The sequence below is a fragment of the Nicotiana sylvestris genome, chromosome 6, assembly GCF_000393655.2.
Source record: "Nicotiana sylvestris chromosome 6, ASM39365v2, whole genome shotgun sequence".
NCBI classification, from domain to species: Eukaryota; Viridiplantae; Streptophyta; class Magnoliopsida; order Solanales; family Solanaceae; genus Nicotiana; species Nicotiana sylvestris.
The window spans coordinates 96771706-96789417 of record NC_091062.1 but is presented as its reverse complement, the minus strand read 5'-3'; positions in this window follow the sequence as shown (position 1 = coordinate 96789417).

Here is a 17712-nt window from a genome sequence, read left to right as displayed (position 1 = left end):
GTTTATGTTTGACATTATAAAGAAGTTGTATACTATCAGGTTAAATTAACTTACCACAACATGTAAATATAATATGGTAACCTAGAGAATAGAGTATAATAACTTGCTATAACAAATTAAATCTCAGTACAGTGCCAAATTTCTAACTTGCTATAACCAGTTAAATCTCACTATAGTGTCAGCATATATAACTTGACTCTTCATCAAATTAATAAGCAGATTTTACAAATTGGGACATTACTTGCAAACCAAACAACAAAAAGAATGAATTTACAATACATTTGATTATCACTTCATTCTTGGTTCCTGGTGCAACTCATGCAGTAACTACTGAAATTATAGTAGAGTTGAGATGGAGAAAAGCTCGGCAAAGAGGACAATTTGAGTGGGATGAGAGCCATTTATCTATACATTCAGCATGATATGTATGGTGGCAATCCGGCAATAACTTAACCATTTCTCCATCTCTAAATAACCCCAAACAAATTGGGCACTCACTTTCTTTGACAGTACCTTTACAATATGTCTCACCAAATAAGAAAACAGGCAGCTTTTGAATAGTTTCTTCGTCAAGCCCCTTACTGAGTTGGACTAGAACTGCATCCCCAGGTACCAGTGCGGGACTTGATATTCTTGCACTGGAAAAGCAGCTACATTTAGAAACAAAATAGAAGAAAAAGAAGGCAACAAGGAGTATTAAGAAGAAGAAAAGAATAATTGAAAGGCCATGGTTGTAAAAGTGTGAGGTGATTAAGTTGAGGTCGCTGCTGTACCAGTTGGAAGTTTGGGCGTCTTGTAAAGCCATAGACATGATCCAACAATGACTTCGTAATTTTGGTAGAACTCAGTACTCTTTAATCGAGCTCTCTTTCTCTCTCGCTCTATATATATATGTGTGTGTGTATGTAAAGAAAAAGTATAAATAAAGTATCAATACTAGCCTTGTTAATTCAGATTAACGACGTTTAAATTCTGAGTTATGAATGTTTCGTTTGGGGAGTGAGAAGTGAAGTACTGGAAATGATGGCAAAAGTATGGGTTACTGCTGCCTACTTATTAAGTACAAGTTATTACTACAGGAGGAGCCACTATATTACTACTTCGGAGCAAACAGATTTATGGTATTCTTTTTCGTCGTTTCTCATAGCATTTATAATATATATCCAACAGCCAACTTACTCTCATATTTCTCTTTCATTTGCTTTACATCAACTACTTCATTTCACCTGCCCTAGCAGCCATAAGGCCCACACATCGTGAGGAATTTAATGACCTACATACACTGACAATGGTACTGTAAAAAGTTTTTTAATGTTCTATTTTAGCAGATAACTTTTATTATCTTTTAGGTGATAATATTAGTGCAAGAAATTCTTTTATATTGTAATATGTTATATGTATACAAGTTAAAGTCTAAATAAATGTGAAGAATTTTATGGTGAAGGTCGGAAAATTGAACGATCGATGTATTTCAAATCGGTATGTCCTAATAGATAGGTAGTGATCGAAACGTTTGTTCTGAAATGCCAAAAGCACTTGTTTCAAGATGAGGGATCATGAAGAAATTAAACCCTCAGAGATTCACTCACTCTGGTTAAGTTTCTCCGTATATGATCCGTTGTTTACTTTGATTAATAGAGAAAATAAAGAGATTTATCTTGTTCTTTTTGTTTTAATTTAGAAAGATATTGCAAAATAATCTGTTCATTTTCTTCTCCATTTCTCCATTTTCTCTACTACCGGTCAGATGTTAACCTATAGTCAGAAAATGACAGAAATATAACACCATAAGGGATGATTTTACCTAGCCCAAAATTTCAAGACCAACTCCTTTCAAGGTGATGTGTAACTTAACCGTTGAAAATCAATGAGCTAGGCAGTCAATAAAATACAACGTTTTCTTTCCTCTTCATTACAAAGAAAGTGAAGACGCTATTATTAATAAAGCCTTTCAAGAATGAAGGTACGTGCCACACTTGTGTTTTCACTCCCAAGTTTGAACATCTAATCACAGTTTTAATGATGACGCGGGCGATAAAAAGTATACCAAGGATAGATAGATTTCTCCTGGAACAAGGAAGGTAAATGATTTGATTGAGATAGTTACCTCATAATCCCTAGTAATTAGGGGATTAGAAGGCCAACGTCCAAGTGCCAATTGGTGGCGGAGTGGATATGTTGGGAATAAACTCCCACAAAAATAATATTCACGGTAATAAAAACGGAATAATAATGTAGCACTGAGATACGGTAATTAACAAGAATAAAAGAGTAAAATCGATACCAAGATTTTTACGTGGAAAAAACCCTTTTAATAAGGGAAAAAACCACGGCCCCGAGAGGAGCAACTGATATCACTATAGTAAGGAATTTTATACTTTGTAGGTCCGAGTAAAATACTCCAAAGACCACTACAACACTTAAAAGAAATAACCCTCTTTTGATATTCCCACCTTACTACAATATCACTCACTCTCTATTTTTCTCACAGACTATTTTCTTATACCCTATCTGTGAAACCTCACTCTTTCTTTCTCTCTTTATTGATGTAATTCAAATGGATCAGAAGCTCTATATTTATAGAGATTCTATACCCCTACAAATGTCATCAAAAGAAAGGAATTTTTTTTTCAAAGGATGACTTTTAAGCAATTCAAAAACAACGGTGGCTGCCATTTTAGAAAAAGAAGACAAAGGAAGAAAGTTGTCTTCCTTAATTTATGAGATGGACCCCACAAATCTCCCCCTCCAGTCCCATTCACCTGAAGGAGGTAACACTGGAGGTTCTAGTTTGAGTGTATGCCGACAACCTCTTTGCATAGCTCAAACTTGTCTCTTGGTACCACTTTGGTCAGCATATCCGAAGGATTCTCACTTGTATGGATCTTCTTTACCTGCATAGACCCATCCTCTATCCTTTCTCGAATCTAATGATATCTCCCGTCGATATGCTTCGTCCTTGCATGATACATGGTATTTTTGCTCAGGTCTATTGCACTTTGACTGTCACAATAGACGACATACTCCTTCTGATGCAATATAAGCTCTTGAAGGAACCGTTTGAGCCATACCATCTCTTTGCCAGTTTCAGTAGTTGCAATATACTCCGGTTCAGTTGTAGAGAGTACGACACACTTCTGCAACCTCGACTGCCATGATATAGCTCCCCTTGAAAATGTAAACAAATATCCAGTAGTGGATTTTCTATTATCAATGTCACCTGCCATATCAGCATCTGTATAGCTATGCGATACTCCAAAGCATAGACAATCTCCTGTGGTACCTCTTAGGTACCTGAGTATCTACTTGACTGCTTCCCAATGTTCCTTTCCAGGATTTTCAAGAAACCTGCTGACAACACCAACTACGTGAGCAATATCAGGTCTAGTGCATGCCATTGCATACATTAAGCTTCCGAATGCTGAAGAATAAAGAACTCTAGCCATGTTCCCTTTCTCCTCCTCTGTTGTAAGACACATCCTTTTGCTCAAATTTAGATGACTAGCAAGAGGTGTGCTGACTGGCTTAGCATTCTTCATGTTGAAGCGTTCTAGTACACGTTCAATGTACTTCTCCTGAGATAGCCACAACTTTCTACTTGTTCTCTCTCAGACTATTTTCATCCTCTAGAATTTGTTGTGCTGGGCCCAAGTCCTTCATATCAAATAACTTGGACAAATCTCTCTTCAACTTTGCGATCAGCCCCTTATATTTTCCTATAATTAACATGTCATCCACATACAACAACAATATAATAAAGTTATTCTCACAAAATCTTTTGAAGTATACACATGGATCAGAATAAGGCTTTAGGTATGTTTGACTTTTCATGAATGAGTCAAACTTCATATACCACTGCCTTGGTGCCTGCTTCAATCCATAAAGACTCTTATTCAATTTGCACACCATGTGTTTCTTTCCAGCTACTTCAAATCCTTCTAGCTGCTCCATATAAATCTCCTCTTCCAAATCTCCATGAAGAAATGCAGTTTTCACATCCAACTGCTCCACTTCAAGATTTAGGCTAGCTGCTAAGCTCAAAATTGTTCGAATAGAAGTCATTTTGACAACAGGTGAGAAAATTTCATCAAAAACAATACCTTTCTTCTGTTCGAAGCCTTTAACCACCAATCGAGCTTTGTATCTGACCAGCTTGCCATTTACATCTTTCTTGAGTTTAAGGACCCATTTGAATTTGAGTGGTTTTTTACCCTTTGGAAGTTCAACCAGCTTGTACGTGTCATTTTTCTGTAGAGATTCCATCTCTTATTGCATGGCTTTCATCCACTGGTTCTTTTCTGAATGGGACAACACCTCTTTAAGACTTTCTGGCTCCCTCTCATCACTGATGAGGACATACTCTGTGGAAGGGTACCTGCACGACTCTACCCTTGGCCTCTCTGATCTCCTCAGAGGTTGAGTTTGTTCTTCTTTCTGAGTGGGGTGCTCCACTTCCTCGATACCTTCATCAAGTTGCTCCCCTTGCTCAATAACCTCACCAGATTGCTCTCCCTGCTCGACAACCTCGTCGGTCGTACTTTATGCACTTGTGGGATTGTTAGAAGCATAAGAAATAGTAACAAGGTTAGGAATTATACCATTCTTCGCCTTTTCTGACATATCAGCAGCAGTTCCAACTTCACTTTCTCGGAAGACTACATCTTTGCTTTTGATGGCCTTCTTTTTTACAGGATCCCACAATCTGTACCTGAACTCTTCATCTCCATATCCGATAAATATGCAGGGAACAAATTTATCATCCAGCTTTGTTCTCTGCTCTTTTGGTGCATGTGCAAAAGCTCTGCAACCGAACACCTTCAGATGCGAGTAGGGCACCTCCTTGTTGGTCCAAACTCTCTCTGGGATGTCAAACGCCAACAGAACTGATCTAAAGCCTCCACCAAAGGCACATTAATGGATAAGCTCTTCATCGTGTCAATAAACTTCTTGAACTGATTCTCATTTTTCTGTTTCGCGAGCCTTTGAGGATAAGGTGGAGGTGGCTTTGGCAAAGGAGCCTTGGTTTTAGGCACAACTATTTTCGGCATGTCTATTACGTGTTCCCTAGATGGGTTCACATCATTTGGAGGTTCCACCTCGACATCTTGGATATCATCCTCACTTCCTCATTCATGTTCTCATCAATCACATTTTCAACCAACAAATGGACCTCATTCTCTTGCAACTCAACTTCATCACTCAAAATTTCTTTTTATTTAGAGGCATTCACATCATCGCCTCATCCACTTCTTGTAGTTACCGCCATAACATGATTTTTCCCACCCTTCGAGTTAACTACCATATCACTTGGTAGAGCCCTCTTAGGGCGAGTATTCAAGGATTGTGAGATTTGACCTAATTGAACTTCCAAGTTTCTGATTGAAGTACTGTGGGAAGCCAACTGAGCATCAGAGTCCGCATTCTTTTTCATCATCTGTTCAAACATCATTTCAATTCTCCCCATTTCATTGTTAGAAGAACTCGGACCTTGGGATGGAAATGGGGGTGGATTGTTCGGTTGTTGATACATTGGGGGCCTTTGAAAGCCTAGCCCCTGATTTCCTTGATTGTCATTGTTCCAGCCACCCTGATTGTTGTTACTACCCCAGTTGTTGTTGTTGTTGCCATTCCAATTACCCTAATTATTTTGATTATTGTTCTGATTGCTCTAATTGGAATTTTGGTTGTTGTTCCCCCAATTACTATTCCCTTATTGTTGTTGATTGCCCTAATTGCCTTGGGGTCTCCATTGTTTTTGGTTGGAAGAATTGACCCTTTAGCCCTGATAATTGTTCACATATTGCACTTTTTCATTCCGCCCATCGTAACCATCATATTGGAATCCACCACAATCATTGTCATATTGATCAGAATTCCCTTGGTTCTGTTGACCTCTTTGTCTTCTTTTGTTCACTAGCATGTTGACACCCTCCATATCATTTACTTGGTGTGGATTTTGAACCTGCTGTAACTGTGCCTTTGCTAGCTGGTTCATTGTTGTTGTCAGCTCTGCTATAGCTTGCCCATGATCATTTAACTCTTTGTACAAGTGAGTGACCGTGGGGTCACCCTGTGGCTCATTGGCTCTGCTTTGCCAAGCGGAGGACGTGTCCGCCATCTCGTCAAGAATGTCACAAGCCTCATCATAAGACAACTTTATGAAATTACCCCCAGCAAGTTGGTTCAGTATGCACTTATTTGTTGTGTTAATGCCCCCGTAGAAAGTCTGTTGTATCATTGCCTCAGTCATATCATTGTTGGGACATTTCTTTACCATGGTTCTGTATCTCTCCCATATCTCATGTAATGGTTTTGTGGGCTCTTACTTGAAAGCTAAGATCTCATCCCTCAATGCTGCCATGTGCCCCGACGAGAAAAACTTTGTAATGAATTTATCCGCTAACTCATCCCGAGTAGTGATGAAATGGTTAGGAAGTTGCTTAAGCCAATCCAATGCCTTCCCTCTAAGTGAGAAAGGGAATAGTCTCAATCGAAGTGCATCCTCTGACACATTAGTTTGCTTGCTCCCCCAACAGGTATCCACGAAACCCTTGAGATGTTTGTAAGCATTCTGATTGGGAGCACCCGTGAAATACCCTCGCTGCTCCAACAATGTCAGCATCACATTTGTAATTTGAAAATTGCTCACCCGGATTCGGGATGGGACAATTGCACTAGCATATTCTTGGTTGGGAAGCACTCGAGCAGCCACTCTTGGAAGGGGGGGGGGGAGGAGGGGTCTGGAATATTATCATTGGCCTGGCGGCCTCTCTTTTGTCCTTGAGGTACAATAGGAACCTCATCATCAATATTGTTATCTACCTCCTCCCTTGGCGGAAGATCTCCAAGATGTGCGTTGTTTGCTGCCATTTTGTACTTAAAGTTGCGACACACACAAATTAGTAACACAGAAGGAAAGAAGAACAATATACAAAACTATTTAGATAGATAGACAAAACCATTATCTCCCCGGCAACGATGCCAAAAAGTGATCGGAGCCAACGCTACACCACTACGAAGTGGCGAGAGCGGTCGAAGCAGCTTTTACCTGAGATGGTCGGGATCGAATCCACAGGGAGCTAAAAGTGGGAATTGGATTCCTATCTAAACTAGAAATGCGTAGTGCTCTTAATTACTCTTCCAATCATCTTTTTTTTTGGATATTACTTCTAATATTTATGCTAATGATAAGCTAAATTAAACTAAGAATGATTGCTTGTCGGGTGTTCTAAATAGTTAAAGAGGCACTAGGGAAGTGACTTTCTCCTAGGTGAATACTTGATGGGATCTAAAGCCTAAGGCAAAGACGTTATGTTGGGGACTGTGATATAGCCGATGCACGGAATTACCCACTATATACCTCTCGGTAGCTTGAGTGACTTTGCCCTAATTGACTTTCTCAAGAACAATTGGGTGTTAAAATTGTGCAAACAATATAGGCTCAAGTCGGGTACTATTATCTCTAGGTTTAACCCTTTAATTGGGACTATCAATCTCTTGATTACATCCCAATTCCTTGTTGGACTGATTTTCCGAAACTCAAGCTCTCTTTCTCAAGAAGAACCCAAGTCAAATAGGCACAAATTAGTGTTTGCAACCACTAATTCAACATGGAAAACACAATTTAGTCCAAATATCAACTACTCATAAACATCTAAGCCATAAATCAAAAGACCTATCAAATACCCACACTAAGGTTGAGCCACAACCCTAGTTAATGGGTCTAGCTACTCATAATAATGGAAGAAAACAAAGAAATAGATGAAAAATAACCCATATGATTTAATTACAAGCTAAGATAAAGAAGATTCAGTGTTAATCTAGCTACAAATTACTCAAAATAGCCTAATTGCAGCCGTTCACGTGCTCTGCTGAAAGTTGGATTACAAAAGATGCCCTAAAAATGTGAAAAGAAAGTATTTATACTAGGCCGAATTTTCTAGACAAAAATACCCCTGACGAGGTAGTGCGGTCCGCACAAAATGCACCGCGGACCGCAATGAGGCTTCTTGGCTTAATTGATCATTCTCTGAATATGGCCACCGTGGGTCGCATAAAATGCACCGCGACCGCGGTGGCTTCAATGCGGTCCGTACAAAATGGCTTGCGGACCGCGCTGGCTTCAATCTCCATTTTTCATAACTCTCTGAATCTCATCTCCACGGACCTCACAAAATGAAGTGCGGCTGCGGTGAGGCTACTGCAGTCCACACAAAATGGTTTGCGGCTGTCACACCTCCTTTTTCACCTACACCCCGGGGAGGGTATAATAAAGGGAGTTTTTTCCAATTTAAGTGACAATCGAAACGTGATTATTTTAATTAAAATTCAGAGTCGCCACTTGGGATAATTAATGGTGTCCCAAGTCACCGGTTCAAATCCCGAATCGAGGAAAAGATTGACTCTGTATTACAGTCTGCGAACACAGAAATCCGGGTAAGGAATTCTGTTAACCCGGGAGAAGGTGTTAGGCATTCCCGAGTTCCGTGATTCTAGCACGGTCGCTCAACTGTTATAATTGGCCTATTATCTGATTTTAGTACATGCTTAAATCTATGTGCAAATTTTAACTTAAACCGCTTTTCTTTATTTAATTTTTTAAGAAATATTCAACGTCATCTAAAACACGTCTTGAACCCCGTCACATAAATGCACCCGCGGTCCGTGACGTATTTTATCCAACATTGTTGAGATTTAGATTTGGGTCACATAAATGCGCACCTGAGTTTAGGAAGATAAATTATTAAAATAACGCGCCTAAAGCAACTACGCACTTTCAAATTTGCGAGGGCCATGGAAAATTCAACTAATGGCACGCCTCGATTTCTAAAGGATTAAAATTAGTTATATGCGGGCTATGGATTATGAACAAAATATATTGTGGAAAACCATCTTCAATAGGAGAACTATTGTGGATACATCTGCGGTACATTACTGCTAAAGTAAACATTTGCTCCAATATGTGCAGAAAACAAGCATATCAAAATTGTTTGACATAGGTTCAGGTGAAACCAAAATAGAAGAGATCAAAAGATATTAAATTCTTTATTGACAAAATATCGTGAGAATATTCATAGGATTTAATAATATGAAACATGGCCATTTCACAAGTAGATATACGATACAACACATCATTCAGGCATCTTTAAAGTTAACCGCTAATATAATAAATAAAGGCACTAATTTGACAACTACATACAACACATCGTTAAAACACATCTAAAGGACACAATGATATAAATAGCAATACTTTTCAACTTTAGCTAACAATTTCCATAGCTTTTGTTGTTTACTTTCTAAATAATGAGTTTTAAATTCAAAGGGAAATCATGTACTTCTTCAGCAACCTTCAAATAAATCAAAAGGCCTTCAACTTAAACTCACGTTTCCAACTAACCAAAGATAATAAAATATTTTACGTCAAACAAATACAGGGATGCAAAATCGACAATAACCAAACTAGCTGAGAAGATCAACACTGATACAGTAGTATTATCAAAGTGCTAGAAAATAGGAGCTGACCTTATCTTCCAAATTCAAACAAAATAACAGCAGAAAAGTCAAACAGGAACCGCAAGCAAAATCGAGACCTCGAACCGGAAACCTCAAAACTACGTTCTTCGACGACCTCGAAACTCGCCGGAACAGTTTTGGAAGTGGATATTTGGGGCGTTTTATGGGGTGTTTTTCAGGTGGAGAAGATGAGCTCTCATGGCTCTTTCATGGTGGATGTTAAGCTCTAGATGTAGAATTTTTAGGAGGAAGAAGACCCTCTTTTCATTGGCTGTCCGTGTATATCCAGTGTATATCGAGAGTATCTCTAGTGTATATAGAATGTATACTGACTGTATATCGAGTGTATACCCCCTATCTCCGTTAAGAAGAAGCCATCTTTTTTTCCTCTCTATCTTTTGAACTTCCCCTCCCGTTTTTTTTTTCTTCATCCTTTCCTCCCAAATTTTCTCTTTTATTTATAGCAAAATTTTCGAAATTTTTTTCAGATTTTTTTTTAAATATATTTTATTATTTTATTATTTTTTAATTAAAAGAAATCCCACTTACAAATTTTTTTATAAAAAGAAATTCCACCTTTATTTACTTTTATTTTTTAAAATCCAACTTTAATTACTTTTATCTTATTTAAATCCCACTTTTTTTACTTTTTAAAAAGAGAATTCCACTTTATTTAACTTTTCTTAAAAAAATAATCCACTTTCTTTTGCTTTTCTTTTAAAAATGCTACTTTCTTTTACTTTAAAATTTTTTAATTTTCAGATATCTTTATATTTATTTTTTAATTCCAATTTTCTTTTACTTTTTATTTTTTTTTGAAAATTTTCACAAAACTTTACTTTTTTTTTATTCAATACTTCCCTTTTTCTTATTTTTTGAATCACTCTTGAAAATTAAAATTTTTTTAAATATTTTTCGGAATTTATTTTTTATTATTTTAAATTAAAAATAAAAATAAAATAATATTAATAGTAATAATTCACCTTTTAAATTTTTTTTGTACTTTTACCCTATAATAAAAGGGTAGCAAAGCTAAAAATTGTAGGTTAAAACCCCTAAAATATTTACATAGAAGAAGTGATAAAAAAAATTAAATATTGTCAAAAATTAGGTGCTCACAGCTGCCCCTCTTTGTTTAGTCTGAAGACACTTGCAAAAAATAGAATTATATACTTTGTATTGTTTGGGCCTGCCTTTTACTTTCCCATCTCAGTGCTATTGATGGCCCAATCCATTTTCTTTCGAATATTCGACCATGTTCTCTTCCGGGCAAATTTCCTTCTAATTCGTTTGAACATTAGTATTAAAAGTAGAATTCAAGCTCCTTTAATGTTTTAATTAATTAGATTCCGTTAATTAGTTGATGTGTGCCATATTAAATCATACCAATAGTTATGGCCCTCAAAACTAAGTTTAGAAATACCTTTAATAGAATAATTTGGTGCATGCCGTGCCAAATAAAATTTTAAAATGCATGGCCCTCATTTAATTAATTTTAATCCTTAAAATTCGAGGCGTTCCATTTAGTTGAATTTCCATGGCCCTCGCAAAGCTGAAACGCGTAGTTGCTTTAAGCACGTTATTTCAATAATATTACCTTCCTAAATTCGGGTGTGTATTTCATGTGACCCAAATCCAAATCATAACAACGTTGAATAAAATGTGTTTCGGATTGCGGGTGCATTTCATGTGGCGCGATCCAAAGACATGTTTTAAACAACGTTAAATCTTCTTTAAAATAATTAAAAGCGATTTAAATAAGTTTAAATGTACCATAGGCTAAAACATGTATTAAAATCAGTTAATATGCCAATTATAATAGTTTAACCGACCGTGTTAGAACCACGGAACTCGGGAATGCCTAACACCTTCTCCCGGGTTAACAGAATTCCTTACCCAGATTTCTGTGTTCACGGACTGTATAACAGAGTCAATATTTTCCTCAATTCGGGATTTAAACTGGTGACTTGGGACACCATAAATTATCCCAAGTGGCGACTCTGAATTTAATAAATAATCTCGTTTCGATTGTCACTTAAATTGGAAAAACTCCCTTATATCCTTCATGGGGTGTAGGTAAAAAAGGAGGTGTGACAGCTCTGGCGACTCTGCTGGGGACTCGAACCCAGAATCTCTGGTTCAGGGTTCAAGAATTAGAGCTTAGAATAATTGTTATAGTTGGTTTTATCCATTATCTGATTTTGTTACATGATTTGGGCCTAATGTGCTAATTAATTGCTTTTACCGCTTTGATATTCCGTGAACTGTATATAAAATGTTGTGAAATCCCTCTTCTCTCTGAGTCTTCTATATCATGAAGAAGTGTGCACTTCGTGTGACTTCTTTTTTGTTAAAGTCATATTCCAAATTTAGAACGAGGTTCGAAGAAATAAGGATAAGAGAAAAGAGAAAGGGTGCAAGCGAGTCTTGGTTTTGGACAGCCTACATATCCCGGGTTATAGGGGAATCAGGTCGCGTGTAGTTCGAGGAATGAGTGAGATGACAGAGTATGCCGAGGTGGAGATCCGGTCGAGGTGCCGTTCCGCCGAGGTTCTGGTTCGCGGTCCTGTTGTTACACCAAAAATGAAAAATGAAAAAAGACTAACTAAACCTATCAACTACGAGTTACAAGATTCCTATCTATAAGTCTTCTTAAGTTTGATTTTGAGTCTTGAATGGTTCTTCATGCAGACTTTGGATTTGAACCTTGACGCTTGCTAGTTGCAGGTGCTAGCTCGTTCTTCTACAGCTTTTGGATCAAGACCGGACATGTAGCGCTTGTGACTTCCACCATGTCTTAAGCAGTTCACATCTTTCATCAACTTCTGCATTTGGATTCACTTCTTGCCTTTCTCTCTTTTTCTTTATTGTGACTAACTTCTGTTGATCGCCTCGGACTGTTGACTCGCATTCTTGCCGCGAGATTCTTTGGTTGCTGACTTGAATTGCATCTGAGATATTTTCCCTTTCTTTAGGTAGACGCCTGATTGCTGAACTTGAACGGTATTCCCGGCTCTCCAGGTGGGCTCCTGATTGCTGAACTTGAAATGTATTCCCATGCTCTCCAGGCGGGCTCCTGATTGCTGAATTTGAAATGTATTCCCATGCTCTCCAGGCGGGCTCTTGACTTCAAAATAGACAAAACAAAGAATTTGAAAGCTAAAACTTAAATTGTACTCCCTTGTACTCTAGGCGGGCTCCTGACTGCTGCGCTTGAATGTATTCCCATGCTCTCCAGGCGGGCTCCTGACTTCAAAATAGATAAAACAAAGAATTTGAAAGCTAAAACTTAAATTGTACTCCCTTATTCTCCAGGCGGGCTCCTGATTGATGTGCTTGAATGTATTCCCATGCTCTCCAGGCGGGCTCCTGATTGCTGAACTTGAAAGTATTCCCATGCTCTCCAGGCGGGCTCCTGACTTCAAAATAGACAAAACAAAGAATTTGAAAGATAAAACTTATATTGTACTCCCTTGTTCTCCAGGCGGGCTCCTGACTGTTGCGCTTGATTGTATTCCCATGCTCTTAAGGCGGGCTCCTAACTTCAAAATAGACAAAACAAAGAATTTGAAAGCTAAAACTTAAATTGTACTCCCTTGTTCTCTAGGCGGGCTCCTGACTACTGCGTTTGAAAGTATTTCCTGCTCTCCAGGCGGGCTCCTGACTACTGCGTTTGAAAGTATTTCCTGCTCTCCAGGCGGGCTCCTGACTTCAACTTGAAATGTATTCCCTTCTCTCCAGGCGGGCTCCTGACTTCAAAATAGACAAAACAAAGAATTTGAAAGCTAAAACTTAAATTGTACTCCCTTGTTCTCCAGGCGGGCTTCTGACTGCTGACTTGAATGTATTCCCATGCTCTCCAAGTGGGCTCCTGACTGCTGAATAGACAAAACAAAGAATTTGAAAGCTAAAACTTATATTGTACTCCCTTGTTCTCTAGGCGGGCCCCTGACTATTGCGCTTGAATGTATTTCCATGCTCTCCAGGCGGGCTCCTGACTGCTGAACTTGAATGTATTCCCATGCTCTCCAGGCGGGCTCCTGACTTCAAAATAGACAAAACAAAGAATTTGAAAGCTAAAAATTAAATTGTACTCCCTTGTTCTCCAGGCGGGCTCCTGACTGCTGCGCTTGAAAGTATTCCCTGCTCTCCAGGCGGGCTCCTGACTGCTGCATTTGAAAGTATTCCCTGCTCTCCAGGCGGGCTCCTGACTTCAACTTGAAATGTATTCCCTGCTCTCCAGGCGGGCTCCTGACTTCAACAAAACAGACAAAAACAAAGAAAGATAAACTTAAATTGTACTCCCTTGTTCTCCAGGCGGGCTCCTGACTGCTGCGCTTGAAAGTATTCCCTGCTCTCTAGGCGGGCTCCTGACTGCTGCATTTGAAAGTATTCCCTGCTCTCCAGGCGGACTACTGACTTCAACTTGAAATGTATTCCCTGCTCTCTAGGCGGGCTCCTGACTGCTGCATTTGAAGGTATTCCCTGCTCTCCAGGCGGGCTCCTGACTTCAACTTGAAATGTATTCCCTGCTCTCCAGGCGGGCTCCTGTCTTCAACATAGACAAAATAAAGGAAATTTTCTACCCCAGTTTGGTAGCTGGGCACATTGGTCAGTGTTAAACTGAATCATTCTACCAACTATTATTAAGAATCTGAAGGCTAAGTCCTATTATTCGGAGAGGTCCTGACAACTCTTAATTAAATGATAATGTATCTTCTGAAGGTATTACTTCCGCTAAGTCCTGTTATCTAAAAGGGTCTTAAACTACATCTTATTATCTAGGAAGGTCCTGAAAACTCCTAATTGAATCCTATCTTAAACATGCAAACATTGAAACTAACTTATATTCCTTTGGGATACATTTATGCTAACTTATGCTACTCATGATTGTTTTGAATTTTAACTAAGCCACATTTTCCAGGAGGGTCTTGAAAATAAAAAAGAATCAAACCTGTTTGGTGACTGCCTTTCTCTACGGAGGGTTTCTCTGAAACAACCAAAATTCCCTGCCCTGTTTCAATCAAAGAAATATCTTGTCAGTTTAAAATGTGATGGTTGGTTTGTGGCCTTGACTTTGAGGGCGATTGCTCCTTCAGTTCTCATGATAACTGATTTCCACTCGAGGACCTTACTTGCTTATGAACTAACCACTTTCTTTGTCATCCTTATCACAGAAACTACCCTTTCTCCGTTCAGACCCAATTCCCTCTATATGTTGCATTGCTCATGAACTGACACTTACCAATCTTTGTGTTTTCCCGAAAATACATTTGATCCGTCCACCTAACACCCTCCATCTGTTGCATCGTGCTCTTGTGTTGACGTGTACTGCACCTTTGTGTTTCTCATGAATTCCAAAGCACGTTAATTTCCATCCACTTAGAGCGCCTGTTGTTCTTTCTTGACTTAAACCACTACCTTGGCCTTGAGGACTTTTGTTCCTTCACTTACTGTGATAGCTTTGATATCCACTCGAAGTCCCTTCTTGTCACTGGTTTACCACCCTTTTTGTCAATCCTACCATAGAAAACACCTCTGATCCATTCACCAAACACCCTCCATCTTGTTGCATTGTTCATGAATTGATATGTACCAAACCTTCGTGTTTCACCAAAAATACCTTTGATTCATTCACCTAACACCCTCCATCTTGTTGCATTGTTCATGAATTGATATGTACCAAGCCTTTGTATTTTACAAGGATTCCAAAGCATGTTGATTATTACCAGCTCAATGCGCTTGTTGTTCTTTTCTGACTTATGACATTTTGATGTGCTAGCCAGATCCCGTTTATGCAATTGGAAAGCTGGTGGCAAATTTTGAAGTCATTTCTCAATTATTTTGACCAAACAGACTCAGGAAGAGAAAGTAAACAAGACAAAAGGAACAGAGTAAAGGACAAAGGAGATAGGTGATTCCTAACAAGAAAACTATAAAGTAGAAACCTATCAGATGTGGATACCAACTCTAATGGCCATGACATGCACCTGTGGCCTGTTCTGTTGAGCAAGTCTGATGTTCAACTCCTGTTATACCTCTAAACCGTGAAACTGGGCTTCAATGCTCCGATCATCCAATCTGATTCACAATCCTTATTCGACTTGTAGTGCCCGAAGGGTTTTCACCATCAAGCCTCTCTCATTTTGTTCTTTCTCTCAACTTACCGTCGTCTTACGGTGCCCGCGAGGGTTTTTACCAATAAGACTCTCTTATTTTTGACTTCTCTCAGCTCCCGTCGCCTTATAGTGTCTGTGAGGGTTTTCACCAATAACACTCTCTCATTTTCAATATTTTTCTGCTTTGACCAGAGTGTTGCCCCTGATATGAATTACCTCTCCTTGCTTGACTTGGCATCTCTCGAAGACTGATCGGAAGGTGTTTCTTTGGACTGTAACGTGGGCTTTTGGATAAGGTTAAAAAATAAAGGATATCAAAGGCTCAAAACAATTTGAATGGGTTCAAAATTACAACTTTCAGAACCAAGTTTTTTACAACAAACACAACTTCTGCCCCAGTTTCTTGCTTGGGGACTTTGGATTTTTATTTTGATGGGACCGAACCGTGAGGCTGCCTACGTATCCTTAAAAGGAATCGGGTCGAACGTAGTTCATGTCATAGGGATTATTTTGTTGTTGTGATTTTCTCTTTTCTCTTTCTTTTCTTTCTCTTTTTTGCTTTCTTTTTCTCTTTTTGTTGTTTTTCTTCTCTCATTTTTCCCTTTCTCTTTTCATTTTTTCTTTCTCTTTTTCTCTCTCTTCTTTTTTTCTTCTTCCTTTACTTATCTTTTGCGCCCGCGTTTCTGAACTTTGCTACTGATTCTAAAAGAGGGGTATGAAATAAAATAAATGAGGCTCAAAGGGGTAACAAAGGATAAGGTGTTTAGATAGCAGAACAAAATGCTTTCGTCATTCCAATCTTCAAAACATGCTAAGTACAAACAACACAATTAAACAAACCAAGGAAAACATTCGTAATATCTTTTGATTGCCCCAGACTTGATGACCATATCCACACATTCGCCTTCTACATCTATTACATACAAAGCACCATTGGACAACACTCTCACTCTCATTACCACGAACGGCCCCTTACAAATTTGGGGCAAACTTGCCGTTATCTTCACCCGATGCAGCATGATGCATTTCAATAGTGTATTTTTATGTTCTATCTGCCCTAGTTTCACACAATTCGGGTTTGAAGTGATCTCAAAATGCCTTCATTTATTTCCCTCAAATGTCCATACATCTTCAACATTGTTTCATTCATTGCTTCATGAATAAACTGACTTTTTAAGACCAGGCCGAGAAATATGCACACATGTTATGTCACTAGAGTCAATCAGGAAAAGAACTAAGAAGAAAAAAGAGAACTAAATGAAAATGACTAGAAATTACAGAAAATAGAAAATTGCATTAGATAGATGGTGAAAGGATTTGAACAACAAAACAAACAAACTAAACTGGGGACACAAACCTAGAACAAACCTAGACAATGCTAGACGGGCTACTATGACTAAACAAGCTAGGCAAGATAAAAGGATAAAAGGGTTTAAGCCACAAGACAATGTCTGGATTACAACCCTAAAATAACCTGGACAACAGAAATGACAACAAAATAAACCACCAAAACTCCTTCCTGGCTAACCAAGAAAGGACCGTCTTTCCAATTGCCAAGCTCAGCATCTTAGCCACTGAATTCCGCATCAACATTACTAGGACCTTCACAAACTTCCATCAAATTGTTCTTAATAAATTGCTTTTGGGTTCCCTTTGCTGGCTCGTTCTTAAGATCCACCTTTGATAGCACTGAAAACTTTGCAGTGCGTGGACCTTCAAGGATCTCAGAAGAATTATCATATTCCTTTTCGAAACAAATCATACTCACCATATGCGTTTCATTACGAACAGGCGATGGACTTTGGCTAGTGTCCGCTGCATCTGGAGTTTGCACGACAATGTCGCCTGCATCAATAAGCTTCTGAATAGCATTCTTCAGATTCCGACACTTCTCTATGTCATGCCCCGGGGCATCTGAGCAATACGCACACCTTTGAGAAAACTCAAACTTCTTTGACAGAGGGTTTGACATTTTTATATGAATCGGCTTCAAGATGTCCAATTGCTTCAACTTTTGGAACAAACTGGCATATGACACTCCCAATTGGGTGAAAGCCTTTTCTTTTTTCAGCAACCTCTC